This window comes from Oryctolagus cuniculus, chromosome 8 (genome assembly GCF_051225735.1).
Source record: "Oryctolagus cuniculus isolate XC-2025 breed Fujian yellow rabbit chromosome 8, ASM5122573v1, whole genome shotgun sequence".
NCBI lineage: Eukaryota > Metazoa > Chordata > Mammalia > Lagomorpha > Leporidae > Oryctolagus > Oryctolagus cuniculus.
The window spans coordinates 117,035,667-117,049,854 of NC_142874.1; the positions used below are offsets into that span (position 1 = coordinate 117,035,667).

Here is a 14,188-nt window from a genome sequence, read left to right on the forward strand (position 1 = left end):
TATGGCCAGGGAGTGCAGTGGAGGATGGCCCAGGTGCTTGGGCCCTGCACCCCATGGGAGACCAGGAAAAGCACCTGGATCCTGGCTCCTGCCATCAGATCAGCGCGGTGCGCCGGCTGCAGCGGCGGCCATTGGAGGGTGAACCAACGGCAAAGGAAGACCTTTCTCTCTCTGTCTCTCTCTCTCACTGTCCACTCTGCCTGTCAAAAATAAAATAAAAAAAAAAAAAAAAAAAAAACGAAGCTTCCACTTTGCTACATATTGAAGTGTGGCTTTCTGGTTAACAAGAGGACATCAGCCTGCATGGTTTACACTTGCATCTCTCGTCAGCCACATATGATAGCCTCCTGGATATGGGGGCATTACTTTTTTGATGAGGCATTTTATATTTCCGTGCTTGCTACCTCCGTTCTTGACAGGCAAGACGTGTATCCCCCTATCTCAGAGCTTTGTCTTGTGACTCTGGATGGAAATCCATACCATTCTTTAAAAATTTAATAACTTGAGACTGGCTGCACTGTGAATTTAAATCTCTTCTCCCTGCTGTGAATCCAGCCTCACAGCTCACAGGGAAACACTTGACTGGATTCGCACAGCCAGCTGGTCACCTAATTCACTGTTCCCTTTACGTGAGTCTGACTAAGAAGGGTGACAGATTTTGCTTTCTTCTTGGGAAGGAAGCTCTGGGATTAATCTTTAAGATTTTTTTTTAGAAATTGAGATGAAATTGACATATAAGTTGCACATATTTAAAGTGCACAACTTCATAAAGTTTCGCACACTCATGAAACTATCATCGCAGTCAATAGAGTGAAATATGCATCACTCCAGCTTACACTTCAAGATCCTCCCCCACTCCATTCCAAAGCAACTGATGAAGTACTTTCTGTCGCTGTAGATTAGTAGGCGTTTTTTCTAGTTTTTGGCTAATAGTCGCTATTTTATGTCTGGTTTCTCTCTTGCATAATTATTTGGAGATTTATTCATGTTGAAGCACTCCTTTGTTTAGATTTTTTAGTTTATTTATTTTTATTTATTTGAAAGGCAGAAAGAAGGAGAGAGGAGGAGAGAGGGAGAGAGGGAGAGAGGAAGAGAGAATAGTGATTCATTCCCAATTGCCCACAATAGCCAGGGCTGGACCTGGGAACTCAACTGGGGTCTCCCATGTGGGTGGCAGGAACCAATCATCTGCTGCCTCCCAGAGTGTGCACTGCAGGGAGCTGGAATTGGGAGCAGAGGCAGGACTGGAACTCAAGCACTCTGATATGGGATGTGGGTGTCCCACACTGCTCTGCCATAATCTGCCCATCCTGAAGCATTACACTTGATTGCTAGGGATATTCTGTTGTGTGGCTCTCTCTCTCATCCTTGTTTATCCATTCACCTGTTGATGGGCATGTGGACTCTTTACAGCTTTGGGCTATTACAAATAAAGCCACTATCATTACTTGTACGCAAGTCTTTGTACGGATGTATGTCTTTACTCTTCTTGGGTAAATCTTTGGGAGAACAGACGGATACATGTTAGGTGTATGCTTAACTTTTGAGGAAACTGCCAAACTGTACTTCCAAAGCATCAGTATCTAAATGCTCTCTGGTCTTGGTCTCAGGGAGGCTTTTCCGGTTTAATCAAGCCCATCTTAGTGGAATTTCCCAGTTCAATCCAGCAAACATTCAGCTCCTACATGGGTGGAACACTGCTCCAGGCTTGCTTATATTTGATGAATTTTGTCTTTTAGTGACTCTGAGCTCGGCACAATACCTCCCTTTTTAAGATTATGACATAGTCATCCAATTACTTGTGGAGTTGAAAATGATGGCGCTGTGGCACAGTGGGTTAATGCCCTGGCCTGAAGTGCCAACATCCCATATGGGCACTGGTTCGAGACCTGGCTGCTCCACTTCTGATCCAGCTCTCTGCTATGGCCTGGGAAAGCAGTAGAAGATGGCCAAGTCCTTGGGCCCCTGCACCCTTATGGGAGACCTGGAAGAAGCTTCTGGCCCTTGGCTTCGGATCAGCACAGCTCCAGCCGTCGCAGCCATTTGGGGAATGAACCAGCTGATGGAAGAACCCCCCCCCCCCTCCTCTCTCTGCATAACTCTGGCTTTCAAATAAATAAATAAATCTTAAAAAAAAAAAAAGAAAATGATGTGAGCTAGCCAGGGTCACAGAGCTAATCCAGGGGCAGTGCTGGAACTAGAACCCCAGGGTGTCTAATTCCAAAGCTTAAGCCTTCTAGGAGCCCCTTTTTATATTGAAAAGGAATATGTGAAAAACATTAAAAAGTATGAAAAAATTATTAAAACCACTTACAGTCCTACCATGGAACTATCAACACTGAAATATCATTGAACTGCTCCTTATAAAACACTTTGTTGCCTATCACTTCTTCTCTGAAATACTGATTTTGATGGGATTTAGTAATATTATTATAATTATATCCATAGTGACATGCCAAAGAGCAATAAGCTGCATTGAGAACACGAGTTTTAAGGGGACAAGGATTTTTCCTATTTTTTTTTCTTTTTGAACTTTAAATATCAGATTTATTTGGAGAAAACAAAAACCCCACAACCCAAAGGATGGGATTTCCCATCTCAAGACATATCCCAGGTTTTAAGTCTAGAGATTACAAATCATTTGCATAGAAGATATTTTTGTACAAATTTTACATGTATTCAAGAGCAGGACATAAATCAATCCTGTATCTATTTTAAAAGGAGGGGAAGGTAGGGGAGTGAGAAAAAAATAGCTTTTTTTGGATCCAGCTATTTGGAAGGAGTGGAGGTGAAGAGGGCAACTATCTTCCCATTATCTACAAGCAGTGGTTTAAAAGGCCCTTTCAACCTTGGGTATCGCTCTCAAAACAAGCCCACTTCCCAGTTACCAGCCCTTCCACGCCAATTATTTCAAGGTAATTCGCTTGGTCTAGCTTTAGTGCACTGAACAAATGCTTCATTATGCCGACTGCTGCAGCGTGCCCAACCATGCAGGGCTGCTGGTTTTGCCCGCTCCTTCACTGGTGTGCGCTGAGAATGGTGCATGGCACACAGCAGGTGCCCCTGCCAGAGGTGGTGCATGAATTCCGTTCCCCACTCCATCACTATTTGCGAGCTCCTACCAAGCAGACGTTTGCAATCCCTCTGCATGCTTTAGCTTTCAGTTTGCTAATTGGGTACACTAGGGGATGGCAGCTCTTCCCACACAAGCAGGATAATGTTTTAGGTAGCATTCTGTCCCTTCAGGTTGGCATAGCAGGTCCTTGGGGTTGGAAAAATCCCTCTGAGGGTGTTTTCAGTCACCAGCCTGCTGACAGTGTCATGAGGACCCACACAGGCCCTGGCAGCTTTTGCAGGGCCCAGGAAGGCAGAGCGCATTGGAAACGTGCAGCCCGGCTCAGGAAAGTAGTGCAGGAATAAGGCACCCTGGCAGAAACCATGTTTCCATAGGGATCAGGTGGTGCCTCCGCCACCTGCTCCCCGCCCAGCTGGGGATCTCTCACGTGGCCCAGGTCCCACCTCAAGGCCGGGCTTTGGGAGTCTCAGCCTTCCTGATTCAGATCTCCTCCACAGCCTCTTTGCTGGAGCTGAATTGTGGTTTCCCCAAGTTCATAGGCTGACGTCCCAGGACCTCACCAGGCAAATAGGGTCACGGCAGAGGTCATTAGACAACATGACGTCAGGACTGTGATCTAGGCCAGGAGAGGTTTGGGGACAGACACAGAACTAAGGGACAGTGCTCTGTGAAGACGAAGGGGGTCATCAGTGAGCCCAGGAGGCAGGCCTGGCCCGGCTCTGCCCTCACAGCCTTGAGAAGGAACCGATCGTGCCCAGAACCTCATCTTGTGCCCGGCTTGTGGCCCCCACAGCTGTGAGGCAACACATTCCTGTTCTTGAAGTCACCGGGTCTAAGATACCTTAAAACATTAAAGTTCTTAATTGTATTCATTCTCATTGTAATTGAAAGGCCGAGAGACAGAGATCTTCCCTCTGTTAGCTCACTCCTCAAAGGACCATAACAGCTGGAACTCTAGTCAGGTCTCCCATGTGGGTGGCAAGGGCCCAAAAACTGGAGCCATAACCTACTCCCTCCCGGGATGCATTACAGGAGCAGGGATGGGACTCGAATCCAGGGACTCCGATATGGGACACAGGCATCCCAAGCAGTGTCTTAACCACTGCGCCAAATGTCCACCCCAATGTGCTTTTCATAGCAATCCTAGCAAGCTATCATGCCCTTGTTCTCCAGGAGGACCCAAAACAAGGCCACCTGTTTAGGCTGGTGTCACAATGCTGAGAAAGACTGGGATACGAGGAAAACAAAGGGGCCAGAGCAATGGCGCAGCAGGTTAATCCTCCACCTCCAGGGCGCCGGCATCCTATATGGACGCCAGTTCTAATTCCAGCTGCTCCTCTTCTGATCCAGCTCCCTGCTAACGTGCCTGGGAAAGCAGAAGATGGCCCAAGTGCTTGGGCCCCTGTACCCACATGGGAGACCTGGAAGAAACTCCTGGCTCCTGGCTCTGGATCAGCTGTTGCGACCATTTGGGAGGTAAACCAGCGGACGGAAGACCTTTCTCTTTGTCTCTCCCTCTCACTGTCTGTAATTCTACCTCTCAAATAAATAAATAACATCTTTTTTTTTTTTTAAGAGGAGAACAGAGAATCCCTGAGCGAAGGCATTACCTGTGAGAAGCCCTTCCTGCTCACCCCCAGCCTCTCTGAGCTGGAGCTCACTGTGTTCCAGGCGCCCACGTTCCTGACACAGCTACTGAAGTACACTTGGACCTATTTGTGTACCTGTCCCTCCCTTTCTAGGTGGTTTCTCTTGTAGCAGCTACTCAAGCACATCTGTTGATAAGAGGGAGGGAGAGAGGAGAGAAGGAAGCTATGCTAACATGACAGAGTAGCATAAATACACAATTGCACCCCAGCCTGCATTAGGACCGTTATAGGAGTGTGCTATGCTTTGGGCGTGTTCCTAAAGGTTCAAGGGCTAGCAGCTTGGTCGCAATATTAAGAGGAGCTGGGCCTTTAAGAGATGAGGCCCAGTGGGAGGTGGGGGTGGGGTTCCCCCTGGGAAGAGAAAGAACAAGACTTCCCTTTTCCCAGTCTGGCTCACGTGCGATCGATCGATCGATCGCCTCCTCTTAGGTGCGCGCCCAGCATACCTGCCATCTGCTGTGGTGGGACACAGCCAAGGTGCCCTCACCAGAGGCCAGACAGATGGGCTGCTTCATCTTGGACTTTCAGCATCCAAAACGATGAGCTAAATAAACCTCTCTTCTTTATAAAGGTACAGAGCCCCAGGGATTTAGTTATAGAAAGAGAAAACAGACCCATACAGGGTGCTTTAAAAAGACACCGAGTGTAAGCCGCAGCCTTTGGGGACTTTTATTTATTGGTCTGGAGGGAGCCTGGATATCGTTATTTCTGTTTCATTTTAACTTTTACTTGTTTGATTTATTTGAAATGCAGAGACAAAGACACATAGATCTTACTTCTACTGGTTCATTTGCCAAAAGTCCACAACACCCAGGACTGGGCCAGGTCAAAGCCAGGAGGTGGGAGCTTAATCCGGGTCTCCCATGTGGGTAGCAGACAAACAGGTGCTTGAGCCATCACCTGCTGCCACATGGGGTCTGCATTAGCAGGAAGCTGGAATTTGGAGTGGAGCCAGGACTCAAAATCAGACATTCCTATATGGAATGCAGGTGTCCCACGTGGTGTCTTAACCTGCCTCCCTCATTGTTTTAGACACATCCTCAAGTGATTCTGATGTTCAGACACCTCAGAGACTCTTAAGATATGGAATCAACCCAGATGTCCATCAACTGAAGACAGGATAAAGAAATTGTGGTTGGGGCTGGGACCATGGCACAGCTCTGGGAAGGCAGTGGAAGGTGACCCAAGTACTTGGTCCCCTGTACCCTTGTGGGAAACCAGGAAGAAGCTCCTGGCTCCTGGCTTCAGATTAGCCAAGCTCTGGCCATTGCAGACATTTGGGGGATGAACCAACGGATGAAAGATTGAGCTCTCTCTGTTGAAATAAAAATAATTCTTTAAAAACAGAAATTATGGTAAATGTACATGGAATATTACTACTCAGCCATAAAAAAGGATGAAATCCTGTCTTTTACAACAAAATGGATGCAGCTGGAGACCATTATTCTTAGCAAAGTAAACCAGTACCAAAAAGACAAATATCATGTTTTCCTTGATTTGTGGTAATTTATTTGATTATTGTTCATAGCCCTTGTCTATACTTTTTTTTTTTTTTGACAGGCAGAGTTAGAGAGAGAGAGAGAGAGAGAGAGAGACAGAGAGAAAGGTCTTCCTTCCGTTAGTTCACCCCCCAAATGGCCACTATGGCCAGCGCTGCGCTGATCCGAAGCCAGGAGCCAGGTGCTTTTCCTGGTCTCCCATGGGGTGCAGGGCCCAAGCACCTGGGCCATCCTCCACTGTCGCTCCCCGTCTTCGTGGAGGAACGACACAGGACCCTGTGCTGTTCTTTCGTCTGCTCGGCCCTCCCCGGGTTTGCTGCTGGTTCTTCCCGGGCTGGCTACCGTCCCTCCCACCTCCGTGGAAGGGCGGTTCCCCCTGCCACATTCCCCACTTCTGCGGGGGAGCGGCACACCGCCGGCCGGCTCTTCTCGGGGGCTGCACAGGTGTTCCTTCAGATGTTCCCCTTAGATGTTCCTGGTGCATGTTGTCTCTCTCCTCCTTTATAGTCCTCCTCCGCCAATCCCAACTCGGCTGCCCACACGCCGAGTACGCTGCTCTCCTCCAATCAGGAGCAGGTCCTGCAGCTTGTCAAGTTGGTGAGAGGCAGCTGGGTAGAAGCTGTTGCCTCCTCTCCCAGCGCCATATTGTGGGAGAGCAGATGCATAGAATAAGTCTTAATTCCAGTAACTCAGCCCAGTCCGGGTTGCTCCCCACACTCCACTGCCTTCCCAGGCCACAGCAGAGAGCTGGACTGGAAGAGGGGCAACCAGGACAGAATCCGGCGCCCCGACCAGGACAAGAACCGGGAGTGCTGGCACTGCAGGCAGAGGATTAGCCTAGTGAGCCGCAGCGTCGGCCCCCTTGTCTATACTCTTGAGGAACAGTGGTTTTTCCACTTACTGCCTGTTGAATTTTTTATTGAGTGCAGGGTTAAAGTTGTGACTATAAAGAAAATTGAAAGTATGTCACTGTAAAAGAAAATAAGAAGAGAAGGAAGGCAGGTGGGAAGAATCATTATGTTCTTGAAACTGTATATGTAAAATACATGAAATTTGTTTCCTTTTTATAAATAAAAATTATTCCAAAAGTAGAAAGAAAATCAGAAACTTGATTTGCTTTTCTTAATGTTTTCTTTCTGTTCCATATGAGTCCTCTGAGGGATCTTCGAATGTGCATTATCTCTTAATCCCATGCCCTCACACAGCACAGAGGTTTACTTATTTATTTTTTTCATTATTTTGACACCTCCACAACTGGAGGAATTATAGCCACCTCCCAGAAAGTAGATAGTATGGTGGACACCAGCAGCAACAAGTGCCAAATCTTACTTGGTCTGTGCAGTGTTACTCATATCAGGATTCACACAAATTCTGTACTTGAAAAAGCCTTTTAAAATTTATTTATTTGAGACACACATGCACACAGAGCTCTTATCCACTGGTTCACTCTCCAAATGCCTACAGTGACTGAGATGGAGCTGGGCTGAAGTCAGGAGCTAGAATACAATTCAAGTCTTCCATGTTGGTGGCAGAAACCCAATTACTTGAACCATCACCTGCTGCCTCCCAGGGTGTACATTAGCAAGAGGCTGAAATCGGGAACAGATCCAGGACTGAAATCCAGGTACTATTCTGATATGACATGTAGGAACCTTTTTTTTTTTTTTAATAAAGATGTATTTATTTATTCAGCAGAGTTACAGAGAGAAACAGAGACAGAGTCAGAGAGAAATCTATCCAGTGGTTCACTCCCCAAATGCCTGCAATGGTTAGGACTGGGCCAGGCCAACGCCAGGAGCCAGGAGCTCTATCCAGGTCTCCCACATGGGTGCAGGGGCCCAAGGACTTGGGCCATCTTCCACTGCTTTCCCAGGAACATTAGCAGGGAGCTGGATCAGATATGGAGCAGCCTGGATTCAAACCTATGGCCAAATGGGATGCTTGCATTGGGGGTGACAGCTTAACCTGCTATGTCGCAATGCCAGTCCTGGAATGTGGGAGTCTTAGCTACAGTCTTAACTCCTAGATCAGACATCTGCCCTGCTGCCTTTTAAATAAGGACAACTGAGTGGGAATACTACTATGGGAACTATTTATATCTAGTGGAAAAAAACAATGCTTCTTGTGGCTGCCAGTCAACTGGTAAGTGTTAACAGAGTCTTGACTAGCCAACCAGTAGCTAAGAAACAGGGCTACCCTATGTGAGGATGCAGTACACGGAGGAGCTCCACCCACACACCCACACAACCACAGACCCACACCCACACACAGCCAGTGAGGACGGGGGAATCCGAATGGTCTGACCTACCCAGCAGCTCATGAGTCCCAAGCAGCGGCCTGGCAGTGTGACTCGCTGGGGTGGCTGAGCCCAAGCCTTGCACAGAGCCCTGACACCTGACTCTGACCTCGCTCCCCCAGCCTGTATCCATCAAGTGCACGGATACCTGTGCAGGCCACTGGGGCTCTCCCTGTGTGATCCCTTCATTCTGAAATCTGCTTCAGGCGATAGGAAGGTTCCTGGGCAAAATGCCCACTCCCCTGAGAACTTTTAGAAGTCAATTCCAAAGGCCAACAGGCCTGCTGGTGAATTGGGGTAGAGAAAGGAGGAAGATGCTTTTTTGGAAAAGTGGTTGCTATTTTAGGAGCTCTAAGATAATAGCTCCTTTTTTTTAAAAAAATTTTTTTTGACAGGCAGAGTGGACAGTGAGAGAGAGAGAGACAGAGAGAAAGGTCTTCCTTTTGCCGTTGGTTCACCCCCCAATGGCCGCCGCGGCCAGCGCACTGCGCTGATCCGATGGCAGGAGCCACGTGCTTCTCCTGGTCTCCCATGGGGTGCAGGGCCCAAGTACTTGGGCCATCCTCCACTGCACTCCCTGGCCACAGCAGAGAGCTGGCCTGGAAGAGGGGCGACCGGGACAGAATCCGGTGCCCCGACCGGGACTAGAACCTGGTGTGCCGGCGCCACAAGGCAGAGGATTAGCCTAGTGAGCCGTGGCGCCGGCCAACAATAGCTCCTTTAAGGAGAACTTGGCAGCAAACACAAAGTAGAAGGTGTGTAAATCTGGATGGTTCCATGCAAAGTTGATTGAAGGACTTAAAGACTGCTAGGTTTCATCCTTGAGGGGCCGGCACCGTGGCTCACTTGGTTAATCCTCCGCCTGCGGCACCGGCATCCCATATGGGCACCGAGTTCTAGTCCTGGTTGCTCCTCTTCCAGTCCAGCTCTCTGCTGCGGCCTGGGAGGGCAGTAGAGGATGGCCCAGGTGCTTGGGTCCCTGCACCCACATGGGAGACCAGGAGGAACCACCTGGCTCCCAGCTTCAGATTAGTGCAGCGCCGACTGTAGTGGCCATTTGGGGAGTGAACCAACAGAAGGAAGACCTTTCTCTCTGTCTCTCTCTCTCACTGTGTAACTCTGCCTGTCAAAAAATAAAAAAAGACTGCTAGGTTTCATCCTTGAGGGGATCACTGTCGAGGGTAAATCTTGGGGTGAGCAGTAAACAGGAAGAGATTGGATTTTGAATTTGTTGAGGGTAGAACTTGTCATTTGCCCGAATTTGAGATCTCTGACTCCTGACAAGTGCATGAACACACAGCTCCCTGACTGCTGGAAACCCACACAGGGGCTGGCTCCCCAGTTCTGAGATGGGTGGGTGAAAGGTGCCGTCCAGCTCCCTGGTCCCCAGGCCCCAAATGAAGCTAAGCACTGTGAACAGGAAAGTGCACCCCAAAAAGAACCAAGAGGCTCTGGTGGCTCCCAGACAGGAAGCTGCCATGCAGCTGGGGTTCGGGCATCGTCGTCTGCAGGCCCCGGCACGTGTGCTGTCCTCAGCTGAAAAGGGCATTCAAGATTCAGGTTCATCTTTCAGTGGCTCTGACGGGGAGAGGAAGCCACCGGGGCCGCCTGACCTGATGATGGGAGAGGGAGCCTCCTGGTTGCCTATCAGCAAAGAACAACGTGATGGGTCCCTAAGAGCCTTTAGGGGTTCTGACAGATCCGAGAGGATTCTTCTTGGTCTGGCTAGTAAGCCACCTGTCACTGTGGCCTCTGAGGATGGTGTGTGCTAACTGACAGAGGGTGTGCCAACACGAGCGCGTCCTCTCTGAAGCCCAGTCTTGCACCGCGTAATGACATTTTGGTCAGCCACAAACCATGTGCCCCTTCAGGATGTTTCTAATGGAGCTGGGAACCTCCTGTCCCCTAGTGACATCAGAGCTGCCATAGCTCAATGGATTCCTCACGTGTTTGTGGTGATGTTGAGTAAATGAAACCAGTCAGAGAAACGTACAGCACAGAGACACACGGCACAGTGAGGATGATAATAAACAGCTAGGCTACTGGTGTATAGCTATTTTAGGGTGTGTAGAGCGGTCTGCTGTGTCAGATTGGCAGCAGCCTCCTATACTTCACGGTTCCCGTATCTCCTGACTGCATCAAGAGCCTGCCCAGAGTGACTGGCCTACCCCTCTGTGATGCCTGCATGATGGCGAGATGGCCTAAGGGCGCACTTCGCAGAGCATGTCCCCGTAATTAGGGGATGTGTGGCTATGTTCCAGAAGCAGTGGCTATGCACACTTCTGAAGGCCTGTGCAGCGGGACTGGAAGAAGCAAGGTGGTGGGAGCTGTGGGTTCTATGGAACCGTGCTGGCACCAACATGCTATACTGGGAATAAGGCCAAAGTCAAGGTGAGGACTCGGATTTTGGATTCGCCGCCACGGTCCAGGGTTTCTCACTAATAGTACTACTAGGCTTCTAGGAAGAACGAGGATTTTGGTCAGGACTTAATCCATTCACTGAGAGACATTTAGCAGCTGCACCTCTGCCCTGTGAGTGCTCGTGCACCCCCCAGCTGAGGCAGTGTGACAAACCCAGGCCCTGTCCCCTGAGAAGCAGTGCTGTGCTGGAACTGGCTGAATCCCAGCTCCTCCCTGGCTTCAAACAGACTCGCGAGCCGAGTCCCTGGGTGCTTGGGAAGAACCACCTCTCAGCTCCTGCCTGGGCTGTGATGCAAGCCACGGGACTTCTTCCAGTAACGCTTCCAGCAAAGAGCAGCCGTGGGCTCCTCCAGCCTTTCCCCCATTGCTGACGGCTGGGGCGACAGCTACAAAGGCCACCTTGGGCCAGGATAGATGCCTCAGGTTGAGGGTCACTGAGCCACCCCTGGCCTCTGAGCCACCTGCCTCTAGATCGCTCTGCGAGAAAAGTGTTCTTGCCTAAACCGTTGTTGTTTTCGGGTCTCTGTTGGAGCAGTTCAGGCTCTGTCCTGGGTAATGCAGCTCCCTTTCCTGATGCTGCAAGGAAAAGAGTCTAGGAGAGGAGGGAAAGCCTGCCAGGAGGGCAGAGCCCTGACCCTGAAGGGCAGCACACACAGGGCTCCTTACACATACACACACACACACACGCACCCCACACATGCATGAGGGACCCTTCTCAGGGGCGGGAGGCTCACAGATGCCTTCTGAACAGTTTGCAAAGGCAGCTAGCTCTGCAGGAGGAAAGAATTTCCACACCACTTTGTCTAAGGAGGACCATCAATTATGATCAGCTCACCGAGAAAGACAGCATGGGGTTAAGTCCATTTCACAGTGAGCCACCGGGAGGCGGGTCTGTCGGTGCTGGAGGCCAGTGACAATTCCAGGAGGCATCCAGTCCCCAAATAGCTCAGCAATCACATTAAGGACACTGGCCTAGAAGTTGCTCTGCTCTTCTTGATAAGAACAAGCCCTGCCCATCTCCCCCTGCCCCCACCCTGACTCCTGGTAGAGCCATCCTCACCCACTGAGACAAACGCTTTATTCTAAACCCCAGCCAGCTGCTGGTGAGAAGTCACTGCACTTCCTCCAAGGGGACACTTTCAACACTGAGAAAGAAACAAACTCATGAAAATGTTCCCAGTTAGGGGAGACAAAAAAAAAAAAAAAAAAAAAAAAAAAAAAGGAAAGGCACAAGGTAACAGAAAGGGCTCCATGTGGGTCGGTGGTGAGAGAGGGGCAGGGAGGAGAGCCCCGACCCATTGGCAATGGGGAGGGGTCCCAAGAGCAAAGGGGCAGGCGCTGGGACCCTGCATCTTCTCCACCTAGAGTGATTGGAAACCGGCAGATTGAGAAAAACTGGCAGGGAGGGAGGAAGACGTGGCTTAGGAAGTTAAGCCTGTGGGGCCAGGGTAGGCAAGGGAATCCTCCCAGGTTAAGTGAGCGTCCCCCCCACCCCACCCCCCCCTGGGTCTTGGAGGGTCCTGTCCTAGAGGGAGGAGGAACAGGTCTACTTGCCCATCTCTCCCTAAGCACAACTGGCTCCATCTTGGCAACCTGATTTTAAGTCTAGAAGAGGCTGAGAGTTGTGAAGCGAGCAAAGTCGATTATACAGCAACCCATGAGGGGCTCTTAACGCAGCCTGGGGTCAGAGCAGAGGCGGCTGGGAGTTCCCAGCAGGTGGGCACCTGGCAGTGCCTGGCATGAAGCTTGGAACGTTTGAAAGCTCCGTAGAGTGTGCATGCAGTCACCTTACACAGCCGCCAAGAATCTGCCCTTTGATCTTTGGAGAGATACCACCAGCAGCCTGACAGAATCCTGGCAGAAGCAATTAGCTCATGAATTAGTTATCAAGTATCTCATGCAGCCAAGGTCTTGGGGGTACTGAGTTGCATACTTCTTCCAGGAGCTTCAGGACAAAAGGGCAAGCCACCTGCTTGCATTTGCATGGAGGACTTGAGCCAACCTGTCCATTCTTCTCCACAGCATCCTGCCATAGGAGTCTGACACCCTCTCCTCCACCCCTGCCCTGGGCCCAGACATACTCTGCCTCTGCCCCTGTGTGCCTGACCCCCTCTCCACCTTTCAAAGCTCTTCTCCCACCATCCTTTCCTCATTCATTTTCCTGTGTGTCTTGACCCTGATTTGCCTGGCTGATCACACGTCAGGATGCTTACACCCGGGGGGCCCTCTGCCTGGAATGCTTTTGCCTTCTATGAGCTTGGGTGGCTACTGCACTGTCTAGATCTCTGCTCGGATGTCATTTTGTGGTTAAGCAGGCCTTCCTTGCTTACTCGCTCCCTGCACACCTCCCTAACCCACATCAGCCTCTGACATGGTAGCTGCCTGACTGTGTGCTCACCACCTGCCTCCCTGAGCAGGGCCTTCCCTGCTTTGGCTGTTTCCCTGGCTGGATGAAGGAAGAATCTGTAATGTAAATGTCACAGAAAGCCAAGGAAGCTCTCCATCTCCAGCAAGCTGTCACTTCCTCTATGCCCTAAGAAATGAAGACAGCTCCACCTTTAGATGCCTGACTCAGGAAACATCTCCTGTCCCTCACATCCATTCAGCTGCCAAATACCAGGTTCTACCTTGAAATTCCTCCCTTTCTTCCCCCTTCATTCAACCAAGATTGGTTTAATGAGTATGTCCTAGGTACCAGGTGTTGTCTCTCACGTTATTCTCATCTTACTCTTACACCAAGATCCCTGTAGCCAATGCCTCTGCACCTTCTATCTGGCCAACAAGAAAAACCTCTACCACTGCCATTGCTTCCTTTCCTTTCCTTGGGTTCCTCCTGTTGAACGCTACCTGATACGCTGCACTTCCCTTCTGTGCTTACGTCTCCCGGTGACTCCCTACTGCCTACTCACTTACAGATTACGGATCCCAATCTTGAAGGCCATTCTCATATTCTCAATGGACCTCTGGGCCCTATCACCTACTATTTTCAGAGTATAACATTCAGCTACACTGGGCCACTCTTCATTTTCTAAATTTGTCTACACATGGTTCCTATCCCTGGGAAGAAGAGAGTTTCTGTTTGCCCCAATCTCCCTTCCAAAGGCCTTCTTATATGCCACTTCTGGGCCCTTTTCTGCCTAATACTTTCCTGCTACTCCAACACCAGGTTTAATCATTTCTGTAAACACCTGCTGTATTCTCTCCTGAGTTACAGCCTTATGCAGAGATTCCTTATCTCACCTGAAAG

General features: G+C 49.8%; 1 protein-coding gene across 2 annotated transcripts in view; it reads right to left on the bottom strand.

Annotated features, from left to right (window-relative positions):
* The window catches only part of FRAS1 (Fraser extracellular matrix complex subunit 1), a 491,248-nt gene that overhangs the window by 77,056 nt on the left and 400,004 nt on the right, over positions 1–14,188 (bottom strand). The window lies entirely within an intron of this gene.